Source organism: Chiloscyllium plagiosum, unplaced genomic scaffold (genome assembly GCF_037043375.1).
Source record: "Chiloscyllium plagiosum isolate Xiang-an unplaced genomic scaffold, Cpla_swu_hap1 HiC_scaffold_3, whole genome shotgun sequence".
NCBI lineage: Eukaryota > Metazoa > Chordata > Chondrichthyes > Orectolobiformes > Hemiscylliidae > Chiloscyllium > Chiloscyllium plagiosum.
Window position 1 is genome coordinate 110,512,472 of NW_028270141.1, and position 17,560 is coordinate 110,530,031.

Sequence of the window (17,560 nt, forward strand, 5' to 3'; positions counted from 1 at the left end):
GGGGCACGGACCTCATTATCATCTGCCGCTTCTCCTAGGCCGTGAGGGATGGAGGGAGCTGGTCCCAGAGCGGGCAGTTCCACTTGCATCACAGGTCTACACACACATCCGACTCCCGTCCCCATCCTCTACCCCCCCCCCCCCCCCGTCCTCAGCAGCAACGGGGCCAGATCAATATTACCATGACAGACACCAAAAGAGGTTGCAGCGAAAGTTTCATTTGCACCCGACCTCATGTGCAGAATTCCCACCGCGCATAAGACCAAAGTCAGACATGTCACCCCCTTCGGATTTTGCCCCCTCTTGCATCCTCCTAATCAATACCGAAACAGTTCTTAAAACTGGTATCAGGCGCTTTTATAATGCCAATCACTCCTACTTAACGCCAGTAATCCGCGGGCAGATGTGGCCCTAAATGTTGTCAAATGATTGACATCGCTGCAAGTTAACATGCAGGTAAGAATCGGGCAGGATTTCCCATATTACTGAGTAACATGCTCAGCCAGTATTTCAACATACCACTGGTGCCAGTAGGCTGATTTGTAATTGTAGACGTATATGGAGTGACTAGCAAATATATTGCGGATAGTGGTTAAATCATAGACAGATGCATGGCAGGACATCTTGATAGAATAGCATAATGTTTCCAAATATGTCAACAAGCTTGAGTATGAGAGGCAATAAATGCCAGTGGTGAGCAGGGAAATACGTCAAAGTCATTAACAGAAATATCTCCGAATAAATTATAAGCCAAACCACTGGATTTATTCTTTTTTAAAAGTCCACAGCTGGTATGGGAGTGTTCCTTACGACGGGAAACGAATTTTAAATAAAATAAATTACAAATGGTTTAAATTAAAGCCAGTAACAGCACAGCGCGTTTACCGCCCATTTATGTTTAAAGAGGCTGAACCAAATGCACGGCGAGAGCAAAATCCCAAAACATCAAACCCAGACAGAAACAAAACAGAATAATGTTGATATTCGCTCAGATATTTATACATCTCACTGAATCCGATTAGCCGCACCGCAGTAAAGTTCAATAAAGAGGTTAATGCCGAAACTTTGCAGTTATGTCACCAACAATTCTACACAAAAACAGTTAGACTGGAATCGAATTCAGGGCGTTCGTTTGATAAGGGTAGACACAGCTTCCTTGTGATTACAAACATCCCCAGTTGCACTATAACGATCCAGATAGATTTATAGAAAGGAGGCGATGGTGACTAATGCAGGCTCCTCACTCAAGTATTTCCAAACGAGTGTTATAGTGCCCTGAGCTCCTCCAGTCACCCAGCATATTCCTCTGTTTGCAAAGATGTGGACCTCTCCCATTTAAAAAAGTGCGAGGTCTCTGCCAGTCATTTCCTGTGGCACGCTCGCTCAACTTTCCGCCAAAGGAAAGCTCTCCCAGCGTGCCTGCATTACGGGGATAATCCATTTAAACTGATTCCCAACCTCTCCATTCCCAGTCACTGACACACTCTCTCTCTCCATTAACTCCCTAACGAACCATTTAAAATATTTTTTTTTGTATAGGAAACCCCAAATGTCTTTTTGCCAGAATGAAGTATTTATCTGTAGTCATATATCGCGTGTACATCTTATATGAAGGTCCTTTTGAGGACAGTTTTTACATCAAATGTTGATCATTTCCTACAAAGGTTGATACGTATTGAAGTTTATGTCTTGATATCAATACTCACTTAAGAACTTATTTCAGAAATTTAACATCAATCTTAAATGGTTTTCTTTAAAAGATATGCTCAAAACCCATATTTAGGTAGGGTTTGAAGTTAAAAAATGAAGCTCAAGAGAAATGGTACAAGTAAATAATTATTACGTGCTGCTGGCCTGGGTATTATTGATTTCTATGTTTTTCACTTTAGAGATTTTATTTTCTGTCTTCCCCTCTACTGCCCTCATTTTTTTGAAAAAACGTTGTATTTCGGTTTAATTTCCTACGCAACCCTCTGTACCCACACACTCCCCGAAATTAGTGATCGGAAACCAGAAGCGAGACTCGAAGCATGAGATAAATCTGACTGTCCAATTGTTGTCGCTAATGAAGTCAGTTGGATCAAGGTTATCGGTGAGAGTAAAACACCAACAATGCGCAAATCCAGCCGCCAGAACCCCCTCCTCCGGTCTCTGTCCGGTTCCGATCTGCTGCACGATTCCGCCTTTCGTTCCCTCAACCCCCCTCTGAGCGAGCTCCTGTTAGCCGCCAGCCCCACGGAAATGCCTGGCCCTGCACAAATTCGCACCGATTCACTCACCTCGCTGTAATTTCGGAGCGAAGTTTCACAGCCCGGCGGCGCGCAGGCCTCTCTCGGGTCTGGCCTGTCACTTCGTAAAAAACAAAATCGGGAAACAAACTCAACAAACACCAACAAAACAAAGAAGAAAGAAGAAGCCAGAATAGTCAGAGACTTAGTACTGGAACACAACAAAATACAGAGAACTAGTATTGGGGCATGAATAAAATACAGAGAATTAGTATTGGGGCATTAACAATATACAGAGAACTGGTATTGGGGCATGAATAAAATACAGAGAATTAGTATTGGGGCATTAACAATATACAGAGAACTTATATTGGGGCATTGATAAAATACAGAGAACTAGTATTGGGGCATGAATAAAATACAGAGAATTAGTATTGGGGCATTAACAATATACAGCGAACTAATATTGGGGCATTGATAAAATACAGAGAAATAGTATTGGGGCATTAACGATATACAGAGAACTGGTATTGGGGCATTGATAAAATACAGAGAAATAGTATTGGGCATTGATAAAATACAGAGAACTAGTATTGGGGCATGAATAAAATACAGAGAACTGGTATTCGGGCATTAACAACATACAGAGAACTGGTATTGGGGCATTGATAAAATACAGAGAACTAGTATTGGGGCATGAATAAAATACAGAGAATTAGTATTGGGGCATTAACAATATACAGAGAACTTATATTGGGGCATTGATAAAATACAGAGAAATAGTATTGGGGCATTGATAAATTACAGAGAACTAGTATTGGGGCATGAATAAAATACAGAGAATTAGTATTAGGGCATTAACAATATACAGAGAACTGGTATTGGGGCATTGACAAAATACAGAGAAATAGTATTGGGGCATTGACAAAATACAGAGAACTGGGACTAGAACGTAAATAATATACAGAGAACTAGAACTGAGATTTACGAATATGCAGAGACTTGAGTACTGGGACATGAAGAAAGTACTGAGATTTGAGTACTGGAATGGTTAGTTTCAAACCGATAGATGAATGTTTCCAGATTTATTTTCCTATCTGTTCGGCAGCATAGAGTACAGCTCGCCAGAGTAAAATGAACTGAAGTAATTTCCCCACACTCCCCCCCCCCCCCCCCCCCCCACCCAATTCCCAGACCCAGACCAAATACAGTTAATCAGGATATCCACTCTGCTCAGACCATGTCTTTATGCACTAGACCTCGTATCTCGTCTCTCCAAGTTTCTTGTGCTGTTCAAAGTTTAATGCTGGAGATTAATTTGATCTACAGAAATGTGAATCTCATTTTGGAGAGTCCGTAAAAGTTAACGCGCCGCTGTTTTTTTTTACAAAAGTGTTTCGGGTGAAACAAAGCACGGATATGAAAATAGCAACTCGTCCCGGTAGATCTCTATGAATTATTTTGATTATAAATTGAGCTCCCTTCCCCCAGCCTAGCAGATGCAGAATGACACACTGCACGGTATTCCGCAGTGCAAGTTACTGAGAGTTTGGTGAGCCCGTGTGTTTCCTTTGCAATGTAGCCCTTGTAACATCAAAGCATTTTGTTCAGCCCACTCTCAGATTCGAATCCGTGGTATTTCGCAAGCAGCAGCTCATCTAACAATCGGAGTGCGAGCAAACTACCCGTGGGTCGCGGTAGGTACCAATTTCAATAAATAATAAATTAGGATTCGTGATAGGTTGTGGCCAGCCAGCCAGGTTGGTCGTTTATTAACACAGACAATGTCTTCATTGAAAGGCTGCCCTCTCTCCCTCAAGTATCTCCCAATGTGTTCAGACGAGGAACTTTGTACCAGCTTCAATCGAGTAAACCAAAAGCGACCGATTGTCACTGGATTCTAGAGGATCCGACCGGGGAGTTTCACTGTTCACCCCCCCCCCCCCCCCCCGCGCCCCCCCAACCACGGCCCATAAAAACCTAAAAATTCTTACACTTCTGTTCGGTTGGAAAGCGTCAAAATAAACGGGAGAAGTGTTGACCTGGTCATCGGTCACTGTCGGAAAGATTTGAATTCGGTGTGTCTTGTGTGAGGGGTAAAAATAGCTCACAATCCAGAAGCTGTGAGGCCCTGATTTTGGGATCACTTCTCTGTAACTGCGGATCGGCCTTGTCCCGCACTCTTTTTAAAGATTACTATGGCGTCTCGCTAATTCATAACTTCATCACTATGTGCCGTGTTTATTTATTTGCAACCCTGCGTTAATACAGTCACCCCTGAGAGCTGGAGTTCTACTGCTTGGAGAAGGAGAGGCGGATGGTTTGGCCTTGACAGTTAGGGTTTTCGTGAGTGGGTTCATTGTGACCGAATCCTCCCGTGGCATTTGTGCATCTGTACTGTCCAAAATGTCATCAAGCTGCCTTGTTCAAAAAAACGTAAAGTGTCATAACCAAAACACATGCTTTACAATTTAAATCTCAATAAATTACGATATATTTTACATAGTTAAACCCGTTCTGCTTCAAGATGCCCTGTGAAAATTAGACCGCTAAATGTGATCCTACGACCTCTTTTTCCAGATATAATCCTAAACCCAGTCTATAGAATCCGCTGACATGTTTGCCTATACAATTAAGAGAGAGAGCATGTCATCAGTTGTATCAGGGTTAGCTGCTTATATTGGATTTCTTATCGATCTTTCCAGATTCATCATAACGTTTTTGGATTCTTTCGTTTCAATTATGGGTAGTTAGTAGTTATTAAGGCGTAGAGATGAGTACAACATGATGGAAAAACGTGACCCTTTTGCAGCTAATATAATGCGTTCTACGAAGGTTAGGTTAATGTCTGTCATTCGGGCTCTCAATTGGACGAACGTGCCGCTCCCCCGATATTGCAAATCCAGGGATGTTCCTCAATGGGATACAATTCTCTGGTGAAGTTCTCACACATTGCACTGGCCGGGAGAAGTGCATAAAGCTCCACTTGTCCCCATGTGCGGTGAGAGAAGATTGTCTTCAGCCGTGCCACAGTGCTCAGTAGGTTAACCCTCTGTACCCGCCGCCTCCATGGATATTGCGCCATCTACTGCCGACGCCGGGTAGCTCGTTCATCCCCTGCTCCCCCGAATTGACGGGAAAAGGAAGTTTCCCTTTTACATTGCTCGCCAACGCAGTACTGATACTAACAACAAAATTATTCCCATATTTAGAGATAGATGCAAACTGAAAAGCCGTTGAAACACTTATTTTCACGCCGGGAAACCAGTTTAAAAACAGTCCATCAGTGAGCTCGCGATAATTAATTATACTCAGTACGACTGGAACCGAGTTGGCATTACAGACCAACTGGGCATATTGGCGGGGTTAGTCATTTTAAAGCACTCACTGATATTTCTCAACCAATACAATTAATAACTCTGATCACTTACCTCTTAACCATTTTGCTTAATCGAAGACAGTTAGAATAAAACGAAATGTGAAACTATTTTTCACTGGAGACTCGCTGTGGGCAGCAACTTGAGAAAGTAGTGGACCTTACCTGCACTTTCACCAGTCAATGTGATCTTACACACAGATAGGTGACTGCTGCGGTGCAGATCATGAGTCCAGCGCACTCCTCAGTCGCATTAATCTCTGCAACGAAATCTTTGTTCGGTATTTGCAGGGGACCACATTTCTCAAAAAAAATTAACTGGATGTGCAATGATCCTCGCATCAAATCCTTACGAAAATATGGATCTTTTTTTGACGATATTGTTTATGTTCATTAACGGCTTGTGAATTTTACAATTCATACCAGACCCGGTTTGCTAAAACTTACCCATGAGTCCATCCAGGCGTCGACTTGTGATTTTCGCGGGTGTCTCCAATGAACGTTTCCTGCCAGTACAGCTTGAAGGTGGCGAAGGTCAGCGTGCTGGCTATCCGGGGGGAGAAATGTTGCTCAAACGCCCCCAGTGATTGCAAACGTGTTCTACCCTATGCACCGAGCCTACTCTTGGGATGCAATATATTCTCATCCAAACGCCTCGCGGTTTCTGAGATGGCGAGACAGGTTGAATCAGGACAATTTGAGTTTGTCACGCCAGAAAGTTGAATAAACCAGTCACATGTTCTGCTGAAATTACATACATGACCAATGGAAATTTCCGGCTCATTTGTGTTCATGTACATTGTGTAGAGTGATTCTAATCCATAAGGTTTCGCATACAGAGGGCAGATTCCATTTCAGTTCACAATTTCATAAAGAGCTAACTGGATGTGCAATGATGGCCTGTCGTCCTTAGGAAGATATCGACTTTTTTTGACGATATTTTTTATGTTCATTACCGTTTCCACGTTTCCAAATGAGTGTCAAAGGTGTTTTTCTTTCCCACTTTCATATTAACCAATATTTATGTTCAAGCAAAGCAGAAAGCCTATTGATTGATTAATTTCGTCGATTTGTTTTGGTATTTTATATTTGCACTTAACGCCAAAGGAGAGATCCTCACAGATTTTGCCAGATGGTTCCCTGGGACATAGTTATGTGACTTCGGAGGACACACGGGTGTAAAGATTCCTGTATAGTGACAATTCCGAAGTGGATAGTGAACCCATTTGGAGGATTTTGACGGATGAGCTGTTCCCGTTGCACAATGAGTGGAGGAAGAAATCTTAATTCTTGTGAAAACGGGCTCCCGAAACCGCACTTTGAATTCTTTTCAGCTTTTATTTAAATCTGCATTTCCCGCTCGTCCCTTCGCACTAACTGACTTTATGATTTTGAACCAAGCTGCTGTCAAACTAATCAAAAGAAAATCAATTAGGGGGGAACCACGACTTGTTTATTTTTTTTCGATAAACCAGCAACATGATCATAAACTTTAATAAAGCATTATCATGTTTTGTGTAAATTTCGCCTTGCACAATAACAAATCCGGGTGGTTTGGAACTCCTATGAGTAATTATATCGTTTCTCAGACAGTAAACCTGTGACCAGGCCTTTAACTGTCGGCTGAGCTCGTAAACAATTCAGATTTAAGTCACTTTTTTAGACGGGGGTGGGGGTGTCTTGATAGCATTTCGCTGTGTGTTTGTTTTAAAATTTTGAATCAGATATCTCAAACTGTCGCCCTGGCAACGAGAGAGAGCTCATCACTCTATTGTCCGATGGTTATCACCGACAGTCCTAGTGTCATACCTTTACAGAGGAGTAATCTAGGTTTGTTCAATCTATCGTTTTAATTGCATGACACTGTGATCTTTTACTATAAATTCTGTGTCTTATGATCCTGCCCTACCTGATGATGGAGCAGCGCTCCGAAAGCTGGTACCTCCAAATAAACCTGATGGACTATAACCTGGTGTTGTGTGATTTTTGACCTTTAAATAAAACATATATTGCCCTTGGGATTCTCGACTGTTCACAGAGAAATATGCCAGGCCAGCAGTTTAAGAGTACTTCTGAGGAAACCAGGTAGTCTAACGATGTCTCCAAATAACACCATTTTAAGTAATTTGAAAGCACTGTTTGTCATAACTCAGTTCACATACACAGGTATACACACACACACCCACGCACACAGACACATACAGACACACACACACACACGCCCACACCCACACCCACACAGACACATACACAGACACACACAGACACGCACACGCACCCATACAAACACAGACACACACAGGCACACCCACACAGACACAGACACACACGCCCACACAGACACATACAGACGCACACACACGCCCATACCCACACAGACACACACACACACGCATATATATATACATATAAGAATAACAGAGAGTGTTATCACCGGAATTGCATTCACTATAGATGCCAGTAACATTGGTTTATGAAGGAACGTTAATGCTTTCTACAATTTGAACCCAGTTAGGAACTCCTGCTACATCAGGATAAAAATTATAATGACACCCCCGCCCTCCCCACAATAGTCTGGTGATAGGGCCACATTTTGTGCGCCGCTTTTTTTGGATGAGATGATGTTAAAAGTTACTGAAGTGTGTTCGGGATCCGCATCGACACTGACAGAAATGGACAGGTGAGTGAGTAAGGAGCTGGCTGCCCGGAGCAGTGCCAACTCAACCCGAAAACCAAACAGAATTCCAAAACAAGCGTTCTCGCAACAAGTATTCGCTTACAATCATGGAATTAGTTTCATTGCTGAGAACACTTTGACCAGGACACCGAACCCCTCTCGCAGTACAGACGGGGAAATTCCCGATCCATTCATTAATGTTGCGAGAGAGATACTCAAGGAGTCCTGTGGATTTGTTCAATAGAACAAGGGGTGCAGAATGGGGCGGATCATCTCTTCTGAAAATAGTTAACAGAATATAGTATACAGTTGCTTGGTAATTCTTTGCAAATCTGAAAACTGTCTGGTTATTGGTTATTCTTGCTGGAGGTTATATTTAATCCCCACCATTTTTCAAATCCATCCTTTGTGAAAGTTTACGTCAATGATAACAAAGTTGCCTTTAATCGATAATTGTGAATCATTTTGATTGCCAACTAGACCTCCGTATCTTTAAGGAGGAGAAAGTGACGGCTGCAGAGAGTCGAACACTGTGGTACTGGAAAAGCACAGGCTGCATCGAGGAGCGGGAGAGTCGATGTTCCCAGCATGAGAAAGAGCTTTTCCAGCACCACACTTTTCGATTCGCATCTTTAAGATTAACACAACCGAGTATCGATATGACTTTGAAACGTATTTATTGATGTGACCTATTTTAAATGTTAAACGCCTCCATCTAAAATGAAGCAACGCAAGACAAAGTCACAGAACTGTAGCAAAGCCACAATGATTTGAAAGCAAACTGCTTAAATGGTACACTTTGCTCATCTAGAAACTGCTGCCAAGGTGTGAAGAATAAGATATGGTATTGCTGTGTGTCAGACAAAGTCAGTCTGGATTGATTCACAAACGGGAAGCTCCTTTTACTACGGCCGCTGGTGAAGATGGAACAGTTAGATATGTTCCAGTCTCACAAGATCGTAACCTTTGCATGTGAATATCACTGGCACATTTTAGTTTACCGTTTTGAAATCATTTCATATATGCACTTTTATTGTGCACATTAAAATATATTTCTGACAAAAAAATTGTCGAAGATGAGAGGAATGCTTATATTTCTGAATGGGATCTTAAACTAATAATGGGGCAGGAATTATGAAACTTTGTGCTACGTTATCCACCATGCGTATACATAGTTCACGAGACTTGAACCAATATTAAAGCAATTATAAGGCATGGGGTATCATCTCGTTTTGCTCACATTTAGTAAAACGCCTACGTTATATGTTATTGAAACACAAGTTAATAATTTTGCAACAACTTTGCACGCACTTCAATTCTACCAGTTGGATTTAAATGGAATATTCACACTAAGCAAGAATCAATCACGCACGGCCAATTTGTTATCGGAATGGTAATAGAGTTGGAATTTGAACTAGTCTTTTGGTATCTCAAAAGAGATAAATGTAGAGCTGGAGTTCATTGCAATGTTCCATAATTTTCTAATGATGTCAGAAATGTTAACTCCTGTGATACCACTTTGACTGTATCTTTGCTTGGACAGTAACTGAAGGGTTGACAGCAGTGTGCAGTCGTACCCTTTTCCAAGAGCTGGCTGAAAACAGAATTCTATACCTGCACACAGCTTCTCTTCCAGTGGGTAAAATGGTTATGGGGGCAGACTTCAACTTGTACATCATCTCACTAAATATTTCATTTGAAGATTATAAGGTGTTTAGCGTGACTGAGGATTGCTCTGCTTGTGGTGTTAACCTCCTGTTACACTCCAACTACACTCCTCTCCCAGTGTTCAACACCACTTCCATCATCATCCGTGAAGGGCCAGAAAGATATTTCAGTGCAGCTTGGCTGATCTCCTCCCTGAGAGTTACAATGTCTCCTGAATAAATTGGTCTGATTCTGAATTTAATACAACTGCCAACACAACATATGTTATATAAACATGTGAAGATAAACATGTTGTTTGTGAGATTGTAACAGCAACAGAAATGCATTCTACATGATAAAATAAACTGGTAAAATGTATATCATCATTTACCCAGGGACTGTAGTTGCAATTCTGAAGTGTTTAAAAAGGGGAATGATTGTTAAAGATATGTTGAGTGTCTTTCGTTTTAATTAGACCAACTGAAAAAATGGTTTTTATCCTTCTGAAAAGTTTTGACTACTTTCCATCGACATTTCTGTGCAAACCAGCACAGGAGACACAGAGGCCATATGCAGGAGTATAATGCCGCCTGCAGCTTGCACATGTTTTAAAGACTGGCATGTAATATAGACAGAAAATTCTCGACTGACTCTTTTGGGACCTCTGTTCTTTCTGCACACATTATTGCATTAACCAAATGCAAATGCTGAAAATAGAAACATAACTGCAGTCATCTATCAGCCCACAACAGGAAGTGCTTTAACTAGCAACTTGCTTCATGAACAATATTGCATTATCTAAACAGTAGGTGCAATAGGAATGCAGTATGTTTCAGGGAGCATAAGATTTCTGCAGTCTGAGTATCTCTCTTCCAGAAATGCACTATCAAGTATCTTGAATGGTTAAAGGTAAACTCTCAAGAAATTCTTGAGCTTCAGTCAGAGAACAGTGTTGAGTTAGCTGATCTCAGCAATGTTACTTCTGGTCTCCGTGTTCCTCAGATTGGGTGGATAAATCTCTGTCTGTGTTCTCCTGCCTGTTACCACCCACCGACTGCTGCTTCAAAGCATCTGTGCATAGATGTAAGTCAAGAAGTTTCAGTTTGGCAGCAAAATCTTCTGCAGACTTGAGTGTGCAGGACATAAGCTATCACTCTGTTGCTGTACTGAGGATGTGGTATATTATTGGATGTGTCGGATTCATTTTGGCCTTTCTCCAACACCCTTTATTTTTTTGTACTTGATGACAGTTTCAGAAAGAATAGCAAGTCCCTTATGAATCAGAGCATTTGTTTTGTTCTCTTCTGCACCAAGTTAATATGGCTCGGTTCTGACAATGAACTTTAATTTTTTTAAAAATGGAAATGACATAAGATGTTTGGTCCAAATCCTGTCAACTTGATAAAGTCACAAAATGTGATGTCACTGTCCAGACCAATTGACAACATAAAAATGTCTGTTCACAAAATAAAAAGACTTGAACAGCTCAATTCTTGCATGAGAAGACTGGAATTATATCACAAGGAAATGCTGCACTGTATTCTTTTCAGAAAAGTGATTTTTAAAATTACTTTGTACCGCAAACACTGGAAACTTAAAATTTGGCAACGTTACATATAAAATGTAAAAGCTTCAAATGCTCATTGTGCTTGCTAAGTTTTGTATGCCTTACATCGATCTTAAATGGTGTCCATTAAAAGCAATCAAAATAGTCAATAAAAGAAAATACAAAGACATAAGTTGCATTGATATTGAATCTTTCACAACCTCAAGACATCCTGACACCTTTTTCAGGCATTAAAGTGTTTTTAAGCAGAAGTTAAATGCAAATAGTCTGTAACACAAGGTTAAATCAATTGTTTTTATATAAAGTATACATATATAAACTTTATAAATGTAATTCAATGTACACATAAATGAAAGCACCTTTATCTAAATTGTTTCCTGATCAAAAAGGAATTTGTTCTTTCACATAGCCTGACTTTCTTACTGACTTCCATTTTATACCCAGTTTTTAAATTGTACAGAGCTAAAGACAAGAAGTTCTTATCTTGTTGGAAGAATTCTAAACCAAGGTTCGATTCATTTAAGTAAATATTACTCATCTTTTGGGGCTTATCAAAAGAATTAATCTGCCATGCTAAGGAGTATTTCAACCAATTAATATCACCAAAACAAATACAAGTCAGCTGGTCATTAATCTTACTGTTGTTTATTGCATGTTGTTCACACAGAGTGATGGAAATCCTGAAACTTGAAAAGTAACTCATACTAGAAAGTGCAGTGAGACGTTAATGCAAGAGTGATATATAAATCCAAACATTTTTCATGATTAAACAGCCCATTGAAAAACAAACTGCTCCTTTTATGATGAGTAAAGCTGTTTTATAATACATTAAGTATTTTAGAAACATAGCTACAATTATAATGTAGGTAACACAGAAACTAATTTGCACACAGCAAAATCCTACAAATGGCAACATGGCCAGCTAATCGATTTCTTCTTAGTGAATATTGATTGAAGTGCTGGAAAAACAAAACACTAGGATGAACTTTTCATCCTATTTTAAATACTGTCAGAAGATCATTTGCCTCCACCCAAGAGAGAGGATAAAATATCAGCTTAACATCTCATCCAGATAACATCATCTCCAACAATGCATCAAGTCAATAGTACATTGGAATGCTAGCTTGGATTAGGCACTGGGAGTTTTGCCCTGGGATTTGAACTCACAACCTAGAGGCACGTGTGTTAATAACTGGGCCAAACTCCTTGTTTGAAATGTAATATGGAGAGTGGGCATTATGATGGAAGACTGCTGGCACCCAAAGCTACTCTAGCATGAAAAACTGGCCATAGAAAATGAAAAATGCAATTCAATTTAAAAGAAAATTGGCATATAGACCCCAACATATGCAATTATGACTTACATGTTTTGTTCCTTTTGATTCTGACGGGTATTATGAAGTTGCCAGGTTGTGTTTGAAAGCACAAATGTTAGGCATAAGGCAACCCAGAGTGTTTGCCTGAAAGGTGCTGCAGAAAAAAAACATTTCCTCCCCTAAGCCTTGAAGGCACTTTATGTATCAGAAAAAAAGCACCAGCAGGATGTGATCTGGGGTGAAACAGGCCTGTTTTAAGCCTTATTCACACCCGCTGCTGAGGAAACAGTCTAATAAAACGCTTCTTTTAATCTAACTGATGCAGCTGATTTACAATTTATGGCCATTTTAATTTGACTAATGGAGTTCACTGATTTAGACAAGAAAACTGCCATGTGTTAAAGACCCCATGTGTACAAAAATGGATTGAAGCATCTGAGTTTGCAAAAGGACAGTGGTATTTTGTCTGAAAGATCAGAAGACGGCATAGCATCATTTGCTGTAATTATTGTGAGAAACTGCTATAAATCTGATAAATAGAATTAGCACTCATTGCCTTCCTTTTAATATGAGTTTTAAAAAATCACTATTTCTCATATGTCTATCCTTATAACCGCAGACAAATCAGGTCAAAAGTTTATATGATTACATATTCATTTTCATACTTTACGCGTCCTCAGTCATATGTGGGACAGCCACTTTCTGTCTGACAATGGACTTAAAAGGGGTCAAGATCACTCTCATTCCTCAGAAGACAATGCCAATCTAAGTCAGGGCCTGGCTGCATGGCAGTCACTAATTCACTATTGCACTGAATTTGCAGCTGTTCCCTATTAAAATGCACCATGGAAACACCTATTTATTTTCTGCATGACTTTAATCATGAGCAAAAACACACACTTCACATTGTCAGCTTGAAAGCAGCTGCAAGGCAAAGAAAACGCAACATGATTCAACTTCCTTGCTGCATTTCTCTGTCCTTTTACTGCATGGAGCACGTGGGGAGTAATTTAATACAGTCTGTGTTTGTCCCAGTTTATAATGAAAGTAGTAGAGAGCAACAGAGTTCAGTGAAAATGTAGCTCTAATTCCATTGATCTAACCTGACTCTGATCTCAAAAAAGAAAACATGCCAATGAGGTGAACATACTGTCCATAATGTGGTGGAGCCAGAGTTGGACTGGGGTGGGCCAAGTTAAAAATCATCAACACTAAGTTATAGTCCAACAGGTTAACTTGGAAGTACTAGCTTTCAGAGCGCAGCTCCTTCATCAGGTAACTTCATTAGGGGTAGGATCATAAGACACAGAATTTATAGCAAAAGATCACAATATCATGATATTAAAATGATATTTTGAACAAACTTAGATTGCTGTTACTTCTTTCATCTTGCAGAATGGGTTGTAGGTTTCGGTGCAGTAGTACGCAATTCCCAGAACTTTTTTCAAGTCACATTCCTGAGGTAACTTAAGGTTTTATAAAAAAAGGTGACACCTCAGCTCAGATAATGCATTAAAGGTGTGAGGTTAGAGTGTGGTTGTATCCCAAACTTGAGTTGGACTGGTTATATGTCCAAAGTAGGAATTTATAAAATGTTAGATGGACTGACTGCCTGCATTGACTGCCTGCAGCTTTTTGAGCAAAAGTAGAATGCATCTGGTGCCTATAAAACAAGGTACGTGAGTGCCAATTGTTTTCAAGTGAAATAACTTTTGCATGAATCAGTTGACACAATGAGAAGTAAGCTTAAATTCTGTATCACTTGTGCATCACCTGTGACCAGTGTAAAGCCATCTAGATGATCATCTTCTATATGATCATCTTCTATATGATCGTAGTGCTAAAAGCTACTGAAAGCTTCCATTGCACATAGCAATGCTGTGTGATTGGATGTCCAAAGCAGAAAAAAGCTATAATTAATTTTCATAAATAGTTCTGTAGCATTCAAATGCCTACTAAAAAGGAAGTTAATATTCCATTATAGAGAATGTCTTTTTTTTTGGTTGACAACTTATCTAGTAGATCAAATACAGATCAGATTAACAGCTAATGATTGAACTTGTGCTTTCAACTGATGCTCCACCTTGTTCACTTGCCTTATGGTTGGACCAAGATTACATTGGGTCATGAAAGCAAGGTTCAATTCCCACACCAGCTGAGGCTGCCATGAAGGATTCTCCTTCTGAACCCTTCCCCATGCCCAGTGTGTGGTGACCATCAGGTCAAACTATTACACATCATCTCTCTCTCTCTCTAATGACAGAGATGCCATATGGCTCCTTGGGTCATAGTGATTTTACAATGATATTTAATTTAGGATAGATTTTTATTAAATTAGCAATCTTAGAGGGATATGGTGCTTTGAGGGTCAATGCAGAAATCTTTGCTGAAAATGTTTTACATCACCAGTAAAGACCAAGTATTTCAAAATTGCCATTTTCCAGTATGAGATTTGAGGCCAGATAAATGGAACCACTGCCAATGAAATGCTTGTTTTCCTTAGCAGCATTCCTGTATAATGTAATTCCTGGAACTAAAGTGTTGCTCTTGTGTAGATTAAGCTGTAGGTGAAATAGCTTAACAGAGGCCAGTTTCCCGTCACCTAGTCACCCTTTATTTATACATGGAAAATCCTTAACACTAATCCAGCTATCTCAGGGCCCGCTCTCTGAGCAACCAGAACCTCTGACACTCCTGCTTACATCTGCCAATCAAGGCTCCCTAATTGGATCAGATTAGCAAACCCAATCAGGGAACTTATATTCTATGAGAGAGAGAAAAATAATCCAAAAATTGCTGGAAAAGCTCAGCAGATCTAGTAGAACCTGTAGAGAGAAATCAGAGTCATTGTTTCGGTCAAGTGACCCTTCCTTAGAACTGATGGTAGCTAGAAAAATGTTGGCTTTTTATACAGAAGATAGAGTGGGTGAGGGGCTAAGGAGAAAATGATAGGTGGGGATAGTGCTGAAAGAGAGAGAAGAACAGTTGGACAGACAAAGGAGTGCATAATGATCAGCCTAGGAGATTGAAAGAATCAGTAACTAATGGTGTTCCTCAGGGATCAGTTCTGAGACCACAATTATTCATAACATTTCCATAGATGATTGGGGTTCGGGACCACATATAATGTGTCAGCGTTTGCAGATGACACTGAGATGAGTGTAGAGCAAAGTGGGCAGAGAACTGAGAAACTTTGCAAAGGGACATAGCCAGTTTAACTGAGTGGGTGAAGGTCTGGCAGATGGAGTACACTGTTAATAAATATGAAATCATCCATTTTGGTGGAGTAACAGGAAAAAGGGCAATTATTTGAATGGTTAAAAATTACAGCATGCTGCTGTGCAGAGGGATCTAGGTGTCCTTGTGCATGAAGGTTGGTCTGCAGATGCAACAGGTAATTAGGGAGGCAAATAGAATATTGTCCTTCACTGCTAAAGGGATTAAGTTTAAAAGCAGAGAGATCACGTTGTAGCTGTATAGGGTGCTGGTGAGGCTACACCTGGAGTACTGCAAGCAGTTTTGAGGGTGTGAGGGCAGCAATTACAATGGCTTGCTGGCTTGGATCCTGACGAATATTTTACCTATTTGGCAGAGGCATGGCTTTGTTTTGGGATTTTGCTGTGGGCTGACCCAGAGTCCCTCTGCTCAGGTGATGTCCTTAGTGAGGCTATGGTATAACCTTCACTCAAATGCTGTTCCCCACACTCAGTCAGATTGGCGAGGGTGTCCACTACTATTGGAATGTCCTGCAATGCATTTGTTCCACCTGCCGCATTGTTCAGTGATCCAGCCAGTTGCAGTGTCTGTTTGAAGGTCAGTTGGGCTTCAGCTGGCAGGTGCTTTTCCTGATCACTTCATTTATCCCAAATACCTATTTGTCTCTCAATATCTCAGTAACGGTTAAACCAAAGTCCTCTGTCAGGCGTCTTAACTTCATCAAAAATCCTGATACAGATTCCCCTGGTTCTCGAATTGCTGAGTAAAACCAATAGCATCTCAAAATTAGTGGAGATTTGGGGTCATAATATTCTGTAACTAAATCAGTCAGCTCTTGAAAGGATTTAGTATCTGGCACCTCAGGGAAAGGGAGGCACCTAATGACTGAAAAAGCTGCAGGAGCACAAGTTGCCAGGAGGACTGTTTGTTGCTTTTTGTCTGCCCCAATGTCATTTGCCCAGAAAAAGTAATGCATTATTTCCACCTACTGGGTCCAATTTTCAACAGCAGATTGAATTAGTCAAGCTCCCAAAATAACAGCATAATGTAAGAAAAGCTTACCCCAATCCAAAGACAACTTTTGCATACAAATTCTTCAGGCATGTGCTTTTCTCTCCTCTGTCTGAAATTACACCACAGAGACTGGTATCCTGGTACCAAGTCACCCTTTATTTACGCATAGAGAGTCCTAGACAGTGATCCAGCGCCCTCAGAGCCAACTCCCAGACTGAGCATAACCTCTGACTGTCCTCTTTATATCTGTCAGCCAGGGCTCCCTGCTTGGACCAGATTAACAGCCTCAATCAGGGAACTCACATTCTATGAGGTCCATCTGGCTAACCTCGTTACAATCGCTACTGGACTCATGCACACATTTGACTTCTTCTTCTTTTATGAACCAGACAAGACAGGACTGACAAGGGCTCTACAATTGATAATAACTGAAATCATCCACTGATTGCTCAGCTAGGTCATGGGTTCCAAAAGACTCCATCAGTGGCTCCATGGTGAAATAAGGCATGAGTCATTATG

The 17,560-nt window shown here is 40.6% G+C and overlaps 1 long non-coding RNA gene across 3 annotated transcripts; it reads left to right on the plus strand.

The window, feature by feature from the left end:
- Positions 1-232: 232 nt before the first annotated feature.
- On the plus strand, positions 233-7,566 carry LOC148150643 (uncharacterized). Of its 3 annotated transcripts, none has more exons than XR_015751945.1 (3): positions 233-456; positions 3,840-3,925; positions 6,031-7,566. It is a non-coding gene; the product is annotated as an uncharacterized LOC148150643 (long non-coding RNA). The 3 variants fall into 3 exon arrangements; XR_015751944.1 differs by having other exon boundaries at positions 3,851-3,925; XR_015751946.1 differs by lacking the exon at positions 233-456 and adding an exon at positions 3,486-3,669 and having other exon boundaries at positions 3,851-3,925.
- The last annotated feature ends 9,994 nt before the right edge of the window (positions 7,567-17,560 follow it).